This window comes from Chaetura pelagica, unplaced genomic scaffold (genome assembly GCF_000747805.2).
Source record: "Chaetura pelagica isolate M959 unplaced genomic scaffold, ChaPel_1.0 scaffold21, whole genome shotgun sequence".
Taxonomy (NCBI): Eukaryota; Metazoa; Chordata; class Aves; order Apodiformes; family Apodidae; genus Chaetura; species Chaetura pelagica.
In genome coordinates, this window is record NW_009952251.1 from 4,051,495 (window position 1) to 4,065,909 (window position 14,415).

A 14,415-nucleotide genomic window follows, 5' to 3' on the forward strand; every position below is an offset into this window, starting at 1 on the left:
CACAAAAAAATAGAGAAAATAATTTCTCCTTGTTTCTCAGTTCCTTACCAGCAGTATTTGTTTAAATAAAACTTCTAGTTGAAAGGACCTTAGGTCAGTATTTTAAGAAGAAACAGGAAAATGCAGCAGCAAGCAAACTCCTGTCAGGGCCCAGCGCAGGCCGACGGGAAGGGAGCCTAAAATGGCGGCAGGGAAGGGCAGGGCCTGTTCCACAGGACCCGAGCCAGGGAGCTGGGTCGCGGGGGATAATGGCAGCTGGGGATGGCCCGGAGTTATGATCCACAGGCACCTCTCTATGGGAACAGGCTGTCCCCTCACAGATGGGGTCGGGATCAGGCTTGGTGTGGGGCACTGGCGTCAGCCACCACTGGGGATGGCCAAGCAGGGCTGTGGGGACAGGAGGGGTCAGGATCTGTGGGGCTGGGAACCAGCCCCCCACAGTGTCACTCACTGGTGCAGAGACAAGGGGTGCAGGGCTGGGCTGAAAGAGGGTGCTGGGCTGTGAGAGGTGTGGGAGGCTGGTCAGAGACAGCCCAGTGAGCACTCCCGGGGCCCTGGCGAGGCTCAGACGTGTGGGGAAGGCGAGGCCCGAGGCAGGGCTGCGGCAAACCCGGGGCACAGCAGCACCTGTTCCTGCAGGAAAAGACAAATACCCACATCAGAGGACCCAAAACACACGAGCAGTTTGAGAAACTGAGGAGAAAAATCACAGCCAACCAACCTAAACCAGCAGAGCCAAGAGGCTGAGTCCTGCCGGGGGGGGCTGCCAGGCTTCCTGTGGCCTGGGAGTGCGGCAGCAAAGTCCCCCACAAACTGACCCCTACGCCCCTCAGGGGAAATGGATTGTGCCAATAAAAAGTAGTTTCTGGAAACTTTTCCCGAAACACTCATTTGTAAAACTGTAAGCATATCAAAAGAAGACAAGAGAAAAAAAAACACAATTTCTTACAAGCTTGCTTGCATTTTATAAGAGGAACAGATGTTTTATTGTAATTAAAGCTCATCTTTTTTGTACAAGGTGACTCTTGGTGCATGCATATACTCCAAGTAAACGAGTTTACTGTAGTGCTTTCATATGAATGTTGATGATCCACACTTTTCTTGTAAATCTAGTTTACACTCAAAGAATTACTTTAAAAAAATAATCTCTATTTCAGCTTATATGGCTTTTCATTCTATTGCTTGCTCTCCCAGCTAAGCCCTAAATAATTACTTTTACTTTGTATGTCTTGAATATTTATGGAAACTTGCTTCCCAAAATATAAAAATGAAGCATAGACATCTGAGATTAGTAACCAAATGAACCCAATGTTGAGTTGATTAAAACCTGCTTAGCAGCAGTATACCACATTGTCACACTCATATAAGCAATTTGACATAGTTAGAACTATCCAATTACTTTTTCAAATATATTAGTGAAGCACTGTAAACAGTGCAATGTGCTAGTTTAAACAACACACAGTAAAATATGTATACAGTTAAGTAAATCACTGTGTCAAGCTCTGGCTCTCTTCTAGCAATTATCCTGTCAAAGTCAGCTTGAGGTCAAGTTCAAGTGGGAATCCACTGGGTTACATTTGTGAACACAGAAATATTGGGCAGATGCAGTGCAAGAAAGAAAAAAATTATGTCATCTTGTAGGACAATTCTTTTGTCCACCAGAAAATTTATGAAATAAAATTAGGTGCACATTTCTGAATGATTATTTATCTTGGGATTTATTTTCTCAGGGCTTCTTGTTTTCTATTACCTTAATAAAATTATCTTACTCTATGCAGAATTTAGATCAACATAACTCAAAAAGAATTCCTGTGCTAACAAAAAACCAAAATTGTTGTGACAGTACCCTTGTGACAGTACCCTTATCACCAGTACTGATCACGTACTGGTGACAAACTCTCAAGACCTGTTGGGCAAGTAATAAACAATCATATCTGTTCATTAAAGTTAACAGCAAACCTGTTTCTGTACAGCAAGATAAAGGCTGGATGACACTCGCATGAGAGCCTAATAGGAAAAGCAAGCTGATGTCACCACCACCAAAACTACTAGCAGAATCCTACAAGCTTAACAACTTCTGAAGCTGTGGCATGCTGACGTATTTTTGCCCAGTTTAGCACAGTCCTGATTATAGGCAATTTTCTGGAGACAATGTCAATCTGTTGATTAAAACCTAAATGTCAGAGAAAGTACAAACTTGACTGCAAATGTGTGAATGATTCATTATCCAGATGAAAGGAGAGCTGCACTTGACTGGGTACAAACATCACCAACTTGTTTTCTTCCACTTTTCTGACTACTTGCCACTTTATTTTAGTAAGAAGAGCAAAACAAAATGGAATGACATTCTTTCTTTCCCCTCTTTCATTTTCAGCTGGAAGACACTGTACATGGCTGACAGTTTTCAAATGAAGCATTTGCCATGTTTCAGTCAGAGTAACAACAGAGTCAAAATCCACTTGCTTTTGTGATAATAGGAAATTCTCCACCAAATTCTTACCGGTGGAATAGGAATGCTGCTCATTTTATTTAACAAAATAATGGAAGACTATTACTCTCCAGAAGTTTGCATCTTAAAACCTTCCTTCTCTTTCTGTATTAGTTGTCAGTCTGAATTTTTTTATGTCTGAAATTACTTCAGAGTTAAAAGACAATAAATATGTTAAATCATAAATATTCAAGTCAATAGTCTTCTGTGTGCCTCGTCCTTCTTTTATATCATGGACATTGGTTTGATGTAGCAGACTTCAAGACAGTAAGGGTTTCTGGCTTTAGTGAATGCTGAGAACACTCAAGTCAATGCTTCTGCAACTGAAGTGATCTCAAGTGGCTCCACTAATGAATTCTTAATCTACTTTGGTAGAAACGTGCATTAAAAATAATACTCAGTTCTGAGATTAACATTTCAGAAAGAAAGAAATAAAATGTTTGAGTTCAGAGCAGAGTAACAAAGGTGACGAACATTTTTACGTATCATGAAAGATTAAAAGAAGTAGTGAACACAGAGCTGTACTGAGCAATAATTTAAGGGTTATAATGGCAGTGTAACTTTTCAACAGCAGTCCTTGGAGAGTGCAAGACAGCATAGAGGTCAAAGAAGTATTTAAAGCAGCTGAATCTAATAGTAATGAGAAAAATCCAGCAAAAAGAAATTCAGACAGAATGCTGTGAAAAAAATATACCAGTCGTCTCACTCATGCAACAATCTTCTAGGGAAAGGAAGGAAGGAAAGTGTGATGGAAACCCCAGAGCAATAAAGCTTTTAAAAGTAGGTCTGAAAATAAAGTATAATGAAAAATTCCCTCTAATTGAAGTTACCTATTAAGTCACATCTGTGTCTAAGTTCCATTGCTGATTACTTAGCTCTATTGTTATTGTAACATAATTAGTCAATAGTATACCATCATGTTTTCCTTGTGGTGTCAGTTTTGAAAACCTACCTTTTAGAAGTGCCTCTGGGAATAATACCCACCAAATTGTTTGCGATGTCCAATCTAAAGTAAATAGTCACAATTTAAAAATAAGCGTTTTCTTCAAAAGTATGGTTTACCTTTTAAAAACTTATCTTCCAGTTTAGACTCTAGGTTTTTTACCATCTCAAAATATACATTTTCTTCAACTGCAAAGGAAGATGAGGAAAGTTTGGGTAAAAAGAGAAATAATTTACTCTATCTTTGGAGAAAGAGAAATTTTAACAACTTCTATGTTAGCCATTTTATTATCAGCAGTTGTGTAAGCACATCTTATTTATAGTAATTTTGATCAACACCATCTAGGTAATTGCTTTTAGCTTCCAGAACAGGTCACTAAACTACAGAATAATCTCTTAAAATCATATGCATCCTAATTCTACAATTATAAAAATAATAAAATGCATGCTGGAGGCTGACATATGATAGCTACTACAGCCAAAAATTTTCAATCAAGATGCACTATACAGAAGTAGGCTTCAGATGAAAGTGGTAAGTTATTATTATGATTCCTCATTAACGCTAAACTGTAACAAAATCCTTATGGAAACTTGTAAAAACAATTTTAAAATAATTGAATTCAAAGTTATGGGGCACTTAAAGTGTTCTCTAGTAAACCAGTAAACAAGACTACAAGGAAACAAAGATTAAACAAGTAGCTGTTTGCTGCCTTAAGAAGCCATCACCCCTGAACTGGCTAGATCCACTTAGCAATGCTTTTACCTTGAAAACTCTAAACTGCCAATAATTACACTAATTCCACCATTTACCATTAGGTATTTAGCTACAAATAGCTGACTCAATGCCTAACACACATCACCCTTCCAGCTGTGTTGCATTCCACATATCCAGGTCAGAATTAAGAAACAGGACAATCTTTTTAATACTATTAAATTTTAAATGTTAAAAGTTAACAGCTATGGTAGATACATGCTTTTGGGATTTTACATTTCTACAAATGGTGTTAGGAAGATTAATGAAATTAAAAGGATTTGAGCTATCAACTGGGAGCTTATGCAAAAAAAAATAACTTTTTGCAAATTCTGATTCTCTTTCCTTAATTAGAGACAAAATAGAGATAATCTGTTAATAACTCCTTGTTATAGTGGAAGGTCTTATATAGGTCTCAAACACAGAGCAGTAATAAAATTTCCCTCTTCATGGTAAGAGGGACCAAAAATGTTTTGTGTCTCATGAGAACATGAAAAAAAAAGCAAATTCTGCCTTACAGAAAGAAAAAAAGCTTTTTAGAACCAAAATGCCATGTCTTCTCACAAGTGTCTTCAGAAGTCAGATCGGGCAGTAAGGACACAATTTTAGTGTTTGTCTCGATAAATGTTTATTTTGGAAAGCAGTATTAAATTATTACTAAATAGTTTTTGATGTGATTACAGATACAGTTGCATCACAAATAGAACATTCTGGAATAATAACCCTGCCTAGTTTGTGTGAGTTGTGATTAGAGGTGATCAAGAGACTAGGACACTGCTCAAAAATAGATAGGTTCATACTAGAATACACACTGAACTGTTTTGCTGTTATTATTTTAGCACATGGAGTGAGTGTCAGAGATGAGCACGTGCTGTACAATTCAGTGCTCATCTGCAGACTAATGGCCTCTGTGGTCAGCATCTTCACTGCTGGATCCTAATAATGGATGATGTCTAATACTCATCTGTTATCTGCTACCTGAATGGCAATTACAGCCATTTCCTCACTGGAAACTGCAATCTCTTCTTTATTTGGCTCTAAAATTATTAGCTCTTTTATAGAGTTGTAACATGAATTAATCAATACAAATGCTGTTTATATAGTCCTGATAATGATCCATTATCCCTTAATCTGATTCTTGAGCTTCCTCAGGGTATGATTTTTTTTTTTCTTTTTAAATGAATATCATATCTTTAGCAATGGGCACATGGAAAACCTAAGTAGTCTCTCTCCCCAAGCTATATTACCCAATTCATTTTGTCTTTCAAGACAAGATTCATTTACGGAAAATAATTATATTCAGGAAAGGGAAGTAATAACATAATCATGTATCTACCTAATACAAACAAGTTTAAAGTGCAGCCTGACCGAAGTGTTTGCTGAAATGCTGGGAATTAAAAAAAAAAAAGTCTGATCGAGAATGATACATCATGCTATTTACTAACATGCCTAAAATAACCTGGGGAGTATTAGAATCTGTTCCTAGACACAACTTCATAGCATATGGATTGCAATCAGTATTATATATGCCCTTTGTGATAATATGAAAATGATAGTTTGTCACTACAAGTGTTAAAGTCAATGCTCAGCATGGCTTGGCTTTTGAAGTCAACTTTGTTTTATCTTTGCAATTCTGCGATTAACACAGGGTCATATGAAGTAATAAACCAAAACCAAACCAAAGAAGCCTACCCAACCCCTCAACACTGCATGAGAGGAAGAACAATGTGATTATCCAAAATAAATACGTGCCAGGAATCCCACAGGCATGACTGGAGCATACAGTGAGTTTTCTAAGAAGTGTAATGAACAGCTGCAGGTTGAATATCTAGGGATGCCTGCAGAAAGCAGAAATTTTTAAAAAACTGTCATTTAAATTCATGTTGTCATTTCTTTCAGATCCTTCTAATTCCACTGGCAATGATCTGCTAATTGGAGCAACTATTTAGAGTTTTACAGGTCTCCTTTGGAGCAGAGAAGAAATGGACTTACAAGAACATGACTCTTACTATGATTAAAGATTGATCTAGAGAAGAGGGAAAACTAGCATGTGAATTATCAGTTCTTTCAGGAAACTCAGATAAAACCAACTGCTCAAATAACAAAGAACAGTTTATTCTTTAAGAATTAACCCAAATAGGAAAGAAAAGTTCTTTCTGCTCAGATTCTCCTACTTCAAGGTTCTGTGCCTATACATAAAAGCATAAATATATCTCAGACTGAACATTGCTTTGATAAATAGCATTGGAGGTTATGCATCATAGTGCTACATATCACACAGCCTTGATTTCCCTGGAAAACTCTTATTTTAAAATTCAGTTTATTTTTTCCTTCATTTCATCTGTATTTTGCAAAAACAGGCAAGGAGAAAGAAGCAGGAAAGAAACAAACACAATCTAGCATGAAAACAAAAGGCTCCAGAAACCTCACACAACTAATTTTAAAAGCTGTTTGTTGGATTAAATATATTTATTACTTACAGGCTTAATATTGATAAAACATATAAGTATTTCTACCTAGTGAATCATAGTTTCTAGAAGAGTCAGCTGTTCATTGAAAAGAGCTGCAGTTAAGTTTTTGCATGAAAGTGAGTATATATTGCTAAGTCTCAGTAAAAGCTATTCCGTTCTTGCATCCAGAATTATTAAAAGACAGATAGAAAGCACTTAGTGTTCTGAACTACCAGCAAATTGTTCCAACATGTAGCTTTAAGAGTCTTTGAATCAAAATATCACAAAATCATAGAATAGTTGAGGTTAGAAGGGACCTCTGAAGACCATCTTGTCCAGTCCCCCTGCTATAGCAAGGCCACCCAAAGCTCATTTCTCAGGAACATCTCTAGATGGTTTTGAGCATCTCCAAGGATGGAGACTCCACAACCTCTGAAAAATTTGTTTCAGTGCCCCATCAGAATTCGAGGGTGTGTTTTTTTGTTTGGTTGGTTGGGTTTTTTTTCCTAGAACTTTTCTCAGATTATCTCCATAGCTGAATTAGAATAAGTACTCTTTCAGACAGAGAACAAGAACATGCTTACTAGGGCTCCTCTTATCTGTTGACAGAGGAAGTAGAGTTTAACTGTTGTTACATTAAATCTGTAAACATCTGGAATACAGTCTGCTAAATGCCCTCTCGTGCAGTGAGAAACAGTGTCTTGTAGAACATGACTTAATGCCTTGCTTATGGTGACAGCACAAGTACAATGTGGCCAGTATTCTAGAAGCACATTTTCGTATATTCACATAATCAGGGTCTAAGCAGCTGCCCAAATGCTTACATTTACATTCCAAATAGCTAAAATTCAGTCAACCAAATACATGGCAACAGTCAAATAAGGCTGAAATAATATAGCAGCAAATCTGTGGCCTTGCTAAACAACTCTGACATTCACTATAAACTTATTATGGAGACTAATATCTTTATAGGGCTTTATCCAACAGAAATTAAGAAACAAGATTAACATGTTTTTATGACGAGAATTAATCAAATATTTCTTATTACGAGGTTGTTACTCTCTACATTCTAACACCTTCCTTGCTCAAGAACAAGGCAATGGCTGCTGTTACGGGCACCATTTTAGTGAAAGTCATAAAGTACGTTTCTCCATTAAGGCAAAAAGCAAGTGTTTTTTGATTTTACATATATATTTACTTGTGCATCACATACAAAATAGCAATCTATATAATTATTATTGCAAGGCCAATAATCTAACATTGACTACTGTCCTTAAAACACCTTTCAGTGCCATAACATGCTGTTTATTTTTATGTTCACTTATAGAACCTCGGTTCTTTAATGTCTCCATTTCACATCCATTTTCTACTCAAATTTCACCAATACTCTGGTGATTTATATACTAGTTGAATTAGCAATGTATAGTTATTTTTAGTTATGATAATTAACTGTGATTATTGACCAAGTCTAGCCACGACCATGACAATAACAAATATGGCAAGACAGAATTACATCCAGAAAAATACACTTTACAACAAGCAAGATGGTCAGAGCTGAGTATCTCAAATCAATTTCTGCTAATAACCACTTAAACAAAATAATCAAAACTGCTTTGCTTCTATTTAGGATTCCTTTCTATTAATTTATCACAGATCCTGCTGTTCCATAAGCAAAGCTTAACACTGCCTTTAAAAGAATAATTTCCAGTTTCCATTTATCAAGCCAGTGTCCGTAGAAGTTCATTCACAAACAAACTTCAAATGACATTTCGAGTTAATTGGTTGTGAATTAGCTACAAGGATAGGTCGCTTGAATAAGTCCCTTTGTAGGAAACAGAAAATAACAGTTGAAGAAAACAGATCTTCTAAATTCTGGGAAACTCAGGGAGAAGAGAGACAAATCCCAAGCATTTGACTTCTGTCTTTTTGATGAAAAGAAAAAAATCAGGTGTTCTAAACATGTTTATATGAGCCTAAGTGAAATATTCCTTGATTTCTTTTGTCCATGAACAAACCATACACAGACTTCCACGGAATCACATAATGGTAGGGGTTGGAAGGGACCTCTGGAAATCATGTAGTCTAACCCCCCTGCTAGAGCTGGATCCCCTAGAGCAGATTACACAAGAACACATCCAGGTGGATTTTAAATGTCTCCAGGGAGACTCCACAACCTCCTTGGGCAGCCTGTATATGCAAAATATACAAATATGCAAATGCACAGCTGGGATTTAAGTTTTGTCTTTTGCTCTTTTTTCATATCACCATACTCTGATGGGATCTTTATTTAGTAGGGTGCAATATATTGAGGTGGGTTTTGTTCATAACAGGAATATTATTTTGTTGTTCTAGTTTCTGACAAGGTATACACACTGGAAAAAGAGAATACACATGGCAAGAAAGAAAAGTTTCTCAGTCAATCCTTGTATCTGGAATTTGGTGATTTTTTTTATAATGTCTGGAACTCAGTTCTCCCTCTCTGATTGACCACACCAGCACAAAGTGAAAATATACTAGACACAGGGAGGCTGCTGTTGCACAGAAGAGGGAGATGCAGCAAAAGAAACACAAGCAAGTGGAAAACTGCGTTTGACTTCAGTCTCTAACTATTTTGCCTTCACAAACACCACTTAGTGGAAATAAACAAACAAGAGCCTATATATGTAGAACAGGCTCATTGATTTAGTCCTGAGAGACAAATGATCATTTGCAACTGTGCCTACTTTTTCAATGTTAATGAATCATTAAGTATTGTTTCTGGAGCTCCCTGACCTTTCAGCGATTAAATAGCTGATCCTATTGCACCACAGAGTATTTAAAGTCCTTGGAATGAGCATTGTTAGAGATGGTAAAAACAGCCCCTTGCATGTTTTATATACATTATATTTCAATTATATATGGATTCCCAATAAACGTAGGATGAGACAACTGCTGAACTCCCACTTTAAAAACCTAAAGCCATATTTCTTATCCAGGCTTCCAAATTAGCAGCATTTGTCAAATGACCATGACAGGATGGCATGACTGCAGTGTGGGAAGCACTAATTGCAGTAACTCTAAGCTGGCAATTTTGCAGTTAGGATCTTTTCTCTATGTAAATAGAGACAAGACTTCTTATTTAAAAAAAAAAGAAAAAAAAAAAAAAAGATATATTTAGAAATAAAATATTCCTTCCAAAGGACGTTTTCCATCACTGCGAAGATCACTGTATTACAGAATTAGAAATTTTCTGAATTTATCTACGTTGCTTCTAATGAAGACAAGAAACTATGCTTTTACTCTCCGGTAAGTGAAATAATATTCCACTTACCTTAAATTATTGGTCTAATTGTTTGGTGATTTTTGAGGAAGATAAAATTGACAGAATTAAAAATGCGACTTTCTTGTCAATCCTTTCCACATGAAAAAAGTATACAACCAAACATTTAAAATTGAATGTATACACATAATCCCCAGGCACATTATCATCTAGCAGGTAGCATAGACTGGCTGAGGTCTTAGCATTCTCAGTATAAATTTAAAATTCACCATATTGTATTAGGAAACGATCAGCAAAGACTTTGTGATACACCAACAGGAATTAGAGAGGACAGAAGGGAAGAAGAAATGAAAGGTTAAAAGAGCAACCTAATTGATAAAGTCTGAGAAAAAACACCCAGAAGGGGAATGTAATTTTAGAAAAACATAAGTGGCGAAGATAATGTCAAAGCCAGTTATTGCTTTTTGCACAGCAGAGGAGACAGGACAGAAGGCACATACAGAAAATTGAACTTGGAGCAAGTAAAATTCCAGGGAAAGGCTTTTCATCACTGCGTGTTAATCCATTTCAGGAAGGTGGGAGTCTCTCTTTTCATTGATTTCTGTTTGTCTCAACATTTTGGCAAAAGCACGTTGAAAACATTGGCTGAAGGGCTCATGAGATGAAAATATTAACTTGCAGAGTTACAATTGTCTTAAAACAGAGCCTTAATGGGACTCAGAAATAGAATCACAGTTCATTTGGAAAACAAATTCCTAAAAAATTTTCCAATTATTGAGGTTGGATTTAGGTCACAAGTTACTGGTTAGGCTTTTTCTGAAACAGCACTCTAAGGGAAAAAAAAAATATTAAAAATCCTTAAATATTCATACCATGCCACATGACTTTGTACATGACGTATATTTATTAGCATAAATCCCAGCGCACACTAGACATTATTTGGATAAATTGCATAACACCATCATTGTTCAGAAAATCTCTCAGCCTGATGGTAATAAAGAAGGAGATTACTTACTGCTTGAAATTCCTTTAGCTGCTCTCCCTGTCCAGCAGCATGTTGCCAGCCAAAGCCTGTGCTGTGTTTGAAACTGGACCCCACAGAAACCCCACTCTGTTAGGAAAAAGCAGTGAGGGCCTCACTCAATCAGCTTCTGGCAAAAAAGGAAGAAAATTCTTCTCCAGAAACCACTCCTCTCTGCCATTTTCTCAGAGGATGCAAAAGTTATAACTCATACCCTAGAGCAGGGAAAATCTAATTTTCTTTTGAAAACGCTGTTTCCCTGTTTTATTATTTACCATTTTAACTCTGGTTTTTATTAACATCAGTTTGTAAGATACTAGGCTTGGGCCTGTGCAAACTCTTTTGTAGGCCTTTTTCTTCCTCTTTCCACTACGTGCTTCTCTATGCAAACTCTGTGTAAAGGCTCAATATGTAAAATCCTATCATAGATCACACCTATTGTAGCCACCGATACCAATTAGGGTGTATTAGCTTGACAGCAAGCAGCTGCCATAAGATCTAATAGACCTAAGAGTCTTTGGATATTGCTTGCTGGTTTTGTAGAAGGAATAAACATGAGACAGAAAACTACCACAAGTGTTATGGTTAACCTAACTCTGCATTCATCTTTGGTAATATGTAGGAAAGAAGGTAAATTATCCAAAGAAAAGGATGCCCTAAAAGTGTGATGTTCTTGTAATTCTTAATTATGTTCCTGTTGAACTTGAAATAATATTTAGCACTTACTGGCAGTAACTTTTGGATAGATTTGCAAATATGAGCTTCGTGTTTTGTAATTTCAATCTGTTAAATTTGTTGCTAGAAGAAAAGTTGCCAGAGAAAAGGCCAAGATAAATATTTATTTGGCATAAAGATTTAAATAAAGATCTGAATTAAATCGGACAACAGGCTACTTTTTATCCAACCCTCACTAGGAAACATTTTATTTTAGGTAATATGCAACATTCTCTGTGTTAAGCTTTGCACACTGGAAGGTGAATTGGACTGGATGATGCTGTGATTTATGGTGTAAAAATAAAAATATTAGAGCCAGCGATTTTATATATATATAATTTTTTTTTTTTACTAACTGCAACTCAGGATTCTTTTTTTAATCTCTTTAGAAAACTGAGATCTTTTTCAATAAGCATTTCAACGCATGCAGATGTAGCTCTGTTTTACCAGTGATTTTACTAAAAATATTCCAACTTGATTAACCTCAGAAGATGAGTATTAGCAGCTTCATTATATAAATTGTAATTAAAGTTTCACCTATTTGTCTTGCTTTTGGTGTTCAAAATCTGTTATTCTAAAGTCTTATATATATTAGTAATTTAAGATTTTATTTTATTCAGTCTTTAGAAGAAAAATTATGTATAGTGAAACAAAGAACAGTTGTGGATTTATTACTCTTTTGTCCTCTACTTTTTCTTTATGTGGCTAAGTCCAAAAAGATGCTTCTGAGAGGTACCCTAAGTACTACTATACCAAACAGAACTAAACTGAAGATAATTTGATCCATTGGTCTTACATTAAACTTTGAGAATCAAACAAGACATTCTGGAAAACAAAGACAGCTTCCACTTCTTTTAAACAATTCAAGGTTACTGCTGATTTCTTAGGTTCTCACAGATTTCTTAAATTTCTAAAATGTAGCCTGCTACATTACTGTCTCTGATCAAAAGTTCTGTTCTATATTAATGACTTAAGAAAACTCCAAGACTAATGCAAGCCTGAATGATTACATCCAAAGCAAAAAATCTTTCAAGTCCTTAACTGCTGAACTTACTTTTCAATTTATAGAAACATGACTTTAGGCTGATACTGATTGAGTTCTCTAAATAAGTCGCTGGGCCTCACCTGATCAAATTCCTTCTTACTAATTTACTTGGGGTAGGTTGGATCTTTAAACTTTGAATGAAATAACAAAGCTATGAAAAGCACAGAAGAGCACTGTCTCCTCTGAGAACCTGAAAACTGTCATAGCTGCCTCTGCTGCTTCTGGTGCCCATTCCCCTCTGAAAAGGGGTTGCACTAATCATGGCAAAAAAAAGCACAGTGACAGAAGCACTTTATATGTAAGATTTCCAAATGGGTCTTGAGGCTGAGGTAGAAAGCTATATTGATAAATAAATATAGAGGTGAGCTTTCTGTCTAAAAGTTTCTACAAAGACAGAGGCAGGCTAACATGCAGTTGACAGACCCCAAGCTAGGCACATCTTTGAGGGAGGTTAAGTCACAGGGTTTGATTAGACAGTCAAACAGGACTCAGTACAGTAATGTATCCTGGCATGTACAATTACTGTGCTGGTTAGTGGGCTCCTTCTGAATACCACCTAGCTTTTATCCTCAGTCTAACATGGTACCCTCACTGATAAAACTGGAGAGCCTCAGATGAGGGCTAACCTTTCTATTATCAGATTTAGTAACATCTTCATGGCAATTAGTGGTCACTTTCTATATAATACTGAAAGGGAAAATTCCCTACTATTAAACTGTAACAGATTGGGTGAAATGCCTGCACTGTAAGTGAATATATGAAGGCTTGTTAGGAAGTGTACTTAAAGCAGCTGTATTAATTACACATACAGGGAAGGTAAGAACTGTAATTTCACTGTGTTATTTGCAGCATGAAATGCATACAAAAATTAGGGACATGTTGGAAACCCAAGGATCAGAGAAACTAGCTAACCTGTGTATGACTCATGTTTGGGTCTGTTTCATAAGCATCATGTCCCTCAGTGTTGCATGATTAAATGTTGTACACAAGTGTATCCTCAGGTACTGTGTTCTACCTGGCCATTAAGGTGCTGGTCAGCAAGACTCTTACTTTTGTGCTAAAGCTCAATAAAACCAACTTTTACTCTAACTTTTGAAAATTCCTTAATTTTTACAAAACAAAAAGTGTGGGGCTTTTTTACAAAACAAAGGTGAGATTTTTTGCTTATGTTTTGTTGGGGTTTTGGGGCCACTAGTTTCTCATTTGCATTTTATGATAAGCTTATGGGGGAAAAGGTTTGATTAGTTTAGAGGCAGGGCTCTATTTACACTTGAAACAATTCTTTCCAAGCTCTGAAACAGAAAAAAAATATTAACAAATCACTTTGCACCATTTAAAGATAAGTCCTGGCTTGAACCATGATGAAGCCAATTTTCTTTTTACTGATTTTTTTTTTTCCTTCAATGAACTCTCTCTTAAGCAGCACACCTGCTGAAACTAGCAGCAAGTTTTCCAGCTGGTGGACTGATAACACCTGAATGTTTATAATTACTGCCCAGAGACCAAGGAGACTTTGCTCTGCTTTTTGGATCTGCTGCTTCAGACAGTAAAGGAGCAGAAGAGTCATATCTGCCACCCTGCCATAGGGAGGAGCAGGCTAGACAGATGGCAAAATTGGCCAAAGAGATTATTCCATCCATATACATGTAACTCTTGGTATAAATTCAGGAATCATGGAAGTCAAGCCCTTCTTCTTCTTCCTTCTCTTCCATCCATGGCTGGTGTTCAGAGAGAACTCAGCCTAT